This window comes from Nicrophorus vespilloides, unplaced genomic scaffold (genome assembly GCF_001412225.1).
Source record: "Nicrophorus vespilloides isolate i.1.1-1 unplaced genomic scaffold, Nicve_v1.0, whole genome shotgun sequence".
Classification (NCBI taxonomy): domain Eukaryota; kingdom Metazoa; phylum Arthropoda; class Insecta; order Coleoptera; family Silphidae; genus Nicrophorus; species Nicrophorus vespilloides.
Genome location: NW_017098456.1, coordinates 285,417 through 291,266, shown reverse-complemented (window position 1 = coordinate 291,266; position 5,850 = coordinate 285,417).

Below are 5,850 nucleotides of genomic sequence, written 5' to 3'. Positions count from 1 at the left end.
ATACCTTGTTTTGAGAAACACAATTTTAATAAATATGTATATATATATTATATATATTGCAGTTAAACCAGGGGTTTCCAAACTTTTTCGGTTAATATATCAAAACTTATCCACAGCGCCACAAATCAAAACATTGGTCTATCTCAGAGCAAACTTTATGTTAATAGTAGTTTATCTTAAAACTTAAATTCATATTACTTATTTCCTATTTATAATAATAATAGTAATAATGTTTATTGTATCAGTCGTACAAAAGAAAAAACATATACAGAAATAAAAAGAACGAAATAAATATATATATTATTTCAAAAAATTAAACTGATACAAACGGCTATTGACCATAGGTCTTTCTGCCCGGCCTATTTATATTTAATTGTAAAAAATAATTTTATAATAACTGTTTTTCCTGATAGATAAGCTAATATTTATATTGCGCAGACTTCTAGATCAAAAACTGCTACCAATGAACATAAAACATCTGCACAATTAATAATTCGAAAAGATTACAAGTTTTTTTTTTAGGAAACATTTGGACATTGACAATTTGTTAATAATCTCATTGAATAACTAACAAAAAATAGCTATTATTATACTATAAAATGTATCACCTAGTTATCAGATTTTACTGTAAATTTACAACATAATAAATATATATATGTTCATAAAAAAATATTTAACTTTGTTTTTTTAAATCATCAAAATAAATTACAATTTTCTAAGCATTACATAATTCTTTTCTTGTGACCACTTAACTTACACTAAATCAACAATTGAAAGTATAATTCATATTCGGAAATTAATAATAATAAACAAAATCTATTATATAATAACAACGGCTATTGACCGCAGTCTTTCCGCCATGTGGAAAATATTTTACAATTTTACTGAAAAATTAAATGATTCAAAAATACATTGCCCAATTTTTAAACCTTTTTAAAATAAAAGCATTTACAATTAATCATGAATAGTAAAACGTGGAAACCCAGTTATTAGTATTAGTAATGGAAAAAGTGCATAACTTTAACATTTGTAAAAAAACATATTAAAGTTTGAGAAATATAATGGAAATAAAATTTTGTTCTTTCTGACCAAAAATTTGTTTTCTTGGGATACATTTTTTTCAAAAACTTCACTTTATTCATATATGCCTCGATAGAGTATACTTCATTTCTACTTCATATTCCACTAGACTTTGGATTTTTATTCTTATATTATAAGAATGATTATTGTTGTCAGTAGAAGCATTGACTTTTTTCAATATATTTATTTTGTAATAAACTGTTGTTTTATCAGATTTGTCACGCTATGTTAATTTATCTTAATGTTTATTTCAGCTTAATTCATTTATACAATATTTGGACTAAAAGTTTTTGGAAAACAACGGACTGGTGAAAAGAAACGAATAATATACATTTGAGGGCATAAAGACCTATGGTCAATAGCCCTGGTGATAGTAATTTGTTCATTATTTTTACATTTCTTATAAATATGTATAATTTACTATAATGCATTTTTTGTGCAGGTGTCTAACGTGTAAATATAGTTCATTCATATCGTTTATGTATATTAGACACTTATGGTAGTTCATAATCTGAAGGTGCTTAAGCACTGCAGGTGTTCTGAATTGCATGTGCTCTGCCTCTTTGGACCTTTATTTCTAACTTTGGCAATAAATTAATCTATAGTTATGTCTGCATTTAAGAGGAAGTAATATTTTATAAATATCTTCTAAAATTAAATTGTTAGATTTTCAAAACATTGATTATTTTCCATAAAATGCAAAACTAATTTTGAGAAAAATGCAAATTTAGATCTCAACTTACTATTGTCGATTAATTAATCTACAACAAAACTAGTTATTTTTATAAAAAAAATTAAAAAAAAAAATCCTACTATAACAGTTTTCATTCATACTTAAAAAACTATTTTACAAAATATAACTACAAAATATAACATATGAATTCGTTTTTTATTTTAATTATAATAATATTATTTCAATCGAATAACAAATATTTCGATACAGAAATGATAATTATTTGAATAAAATCAAAAACTATTAAAAACTGCAAATTAATATTGGACCAGCTTGTTAAAATAATATTTGATAATCCATAATTACAAAATATTTCAATACACATCCGTCGGAGAAATGTTTACGCCATTGTATATTTTATGACTTTCGTATGCAACAACAATGAGCACTAAAACAGTTTATGTTAAGTACGAGCATAAAAAATAATGATCTGCTATTCATTATTCTTTTTGTAATTTATATAAAGTTTTTCTCATTATAAAATCTTTACCGACAATTTTCAGATAAAATCAAAAACAAAATTTTACCATACTGGACTACTTTTAGAATGTTATGAACGTTACAAATTATTTTTTTTTATGAAATGTGTTTTACTATCAAATAAAATATAGCAATATCTCGCATAGTCCGGGTGTTGGCGGTACTAATATTTCGTACTGTTTGAAACAGATTAAATACAGTGGAACCTCGCTTAACAAGTTTAATCCGTTCCAAAATTTTCGTATAGTGAAAAACGTTTTCCCACTAATGTAAATTACGATAATGCGTTCCTTGCCGAAAAAAAAACTATAACTTGGTCTCGATTTTTAATGATTTTGCTTTTCATATTTATATTAATTTTAATTCTTTGGCTTTTTATTTGAAGACATGCAAGTGTCATTAAAAAAAATACAAATAACATGTCTGAACAAAAGTTTGGAAATTTTGTGATCACAAACAACACTAAGATGCAACTAGAATGGCCACTAACACTAGGAACTGTTTTTCAATTCACACACGGTGAAGTGAGTTTATATTTGTTTATATTACTAGTATCAATTCGGGGACTTGGTGGAGGTCTCTTCATACTTTTAATATTTTTTTATATAAAAAAGCATACATAGTGTGTTTATATATTATAATAATGATTGGACACAATACATTTGTGTTTTGCATTTACAAATTGATTTAAAAATAAGCATAATATGTGTACACAAGTTTTAAAAATTACTCGTTATGCGAAACGTCGCTCGTTAAGCGAGTTATTTTTCTTACAATTCATTTTGCTTTTTATATTTCGCTTAAAAAGCAAAATGAATTGTAAGAAACATAACTCGTTTAACGAGCGAGGTGCTCCTTAAGCGAGGTACCACTGTAGTTACAAATATTAGGCGCACAAAAATAGACTTGGGAAGAAACTGATCATTTACGAAATGATTTTAAATACAAATTTTTAGAATTTATTTTTATTTTGCTCAAATAAAATATATAATTATAATTTTGGCCAAAATAAACAAAATAATCAAAAGTTACATTACTATCTAAAAAAAAAGAAATTATTACAGAAATAAAAATATTATAATTCTACATACATTAAAAAAAAAGATGTATCCAACAAATAACCTATTTGTGTCTTTACATCTCATGAATAAAAATTTAGTTTCTTTTGATATCTGCTACTACACTGAAAACCACAGTGAATAATTTTGACCTGTCCGGATTCACCGTAGTATTCAATGTAGTAGCAGATATTGCACTATACGATGTATTGCTGTATATTTATTTAATACATTTGTACATTTTATGTCCTAAATTGTCTGTATTTCTTGAATTCTTATTAATATTAAATTTAATTACAAAATGTTTCATGTAATCTGACTTTATTAAATATAGAGAAAGTTTAATAGATTTTTATAAAATTATTATGGTTCCATCGGAGAAGACAATGTATATCGTCCTGATTATGTAATAATTATTTTGCAGTTAAAATAAAGCAATTTTCTAATACCGGATAATATTTTAAAGTTAAACAATGTGTAACACAGAAAATGTTTGAAGAGATGACAGGTATCTTTGTCAAGTAGGTAGAAAGTAAAGACTCATTAATGTATTTTTTTTACTACAATAACAAATAAAAAAATTATCAAAATACACTAGTAATCTTCTGAACACCGACTGATGGTGTTATATGACTAGTTTTGAAAGATGTTCTAGTTCATAGCTTTTAAACGTTTTTGCATCTGCGGTCAGGCAAAAATACAAGAAATATTTCGCGATTAATATAGAAATAAGAATTAAGTGTAGGTGACTGTTAGTCAAGGGATAGCGGAGGGAGCGACGGCCCGCGGCGCATCAATCGTAGGGACGTCATTTGCGAAAGTAATAGGTAATTAGTATTTTTGGTCTCTTTGATTTTTTAAGGCGGGGACTAGAATAATTCAAACATTTTTTCACATATAAATTAATGGAAAATACGATAATGCGTTACATTCCGAAAAATACTTCTCTTTTTTTTATTATCTTGTGGCTTTATGTTTGGGAACATTTTTGAAAGGGTTATTAAATATTGTATAGAAAAACATATAATATATCTGAACTCAAGTACAAGTTTTGGAAATGATGTAGCAAACGCACAATCCAATATTTTCCTTCTTCTCGTTATGCTAAACGTCATTCGTTAAACGAGTTATTTTATTTACAATTTCAACTGTATATTCTTATAACCTGTAAGTAAATAAATACAATGCAACGAATTATACTTGTAATATACAAAAAAAAACACTTGTTACTAACAAATAGTTTTTGCTACTTTTAAATTTATCTTTTATTTCTTACGTGCATAACTTCAAGACAAAAAGTACCCTTTGGATAAATTCCGATGTACGAAACAAAAATGTAAAAAAAAATAATTTAACATATTTTTAGATACGTTGGTACGTTGAATAGCAATTAAAATATGATGAAGTAATTTTTAATGGTACCCTAATCATAATACATCATACGTTAGTTAAACAATGAAAGAGGAAAAATGCGAAGAGTTTAAAATACATGAATAAAATCGTGTCGGGGTGGAGTTGTCTTGTAACAATAAATCTATCGAGAGCGCAGTGAATTCACGCATACATATACACACACACAAACATATATACATACAGATAAACATTCGTACACATTAATCCATATTCAGTGCCACAGAGTCTGGGAGTAGAGAGGAGAGAAAAAGTAGAATTGGTGGTGTTGCGATATGATATAGCAGAGGCGTGCTGTGATATCATAAGCACCATTAATTAGAAAAGCCGACTATTAGCGTTCCAGATGACCTGCCGTAATCTTAAGAGGCCTTATCTGCCGACTCCTTATCGACAAGCGCACGCCGCTTACACGAATCCAGAATGTACAGCCTCCTCCTCCTCCTTCTTCTCGTCCTCCTTCTCCTCCTCTTCTGTTTCAAACCAACCCACCCACACCATTTCTTTTCTCCTTTCTCGGCTCGTTTCATTCTTCTTTTTATCCTTATTTTCCGTTTTATATTTTTTTTTGCCTCGATTCTAACCGCCTTCATTGTTCGGATTAATTAGCGTATATCAATGATTTATTTCCCGTGATTTAAAATCAAAAGAAACAAAAAAGAAACTTGTAAAAGATAACATCTATATAATAAAACGTAAGCAAAAGGGAAAAAGGGCATATTTCACCATAATTACGATGTAGTAGAATGTAGGCAAAAATAATTAATTCTAAATACATTTTCAAAATCTTTATAGTAATTATAATACCCAGAAAAAAGATGATATGATTGAAAATTGTAATAAAAACAACAATTATTACAACTACAAATTATCATCATTTTCTAACAAAAATATGCAGATGTATTGTGTCTATCGATAATAAAAACATATCTACAAGGCACTACCATAAAAACAAGTAATATTTTTCAGTTTTTCATTCCCTTTCATTTCAACACGTTGTTTAGTATATCCTGTCGGATGTAATACTTCTCAAAAATATTACAAATTGGTACTTTTCCGGGTTTGAAACCTTCATTCAAAACTAGCCGA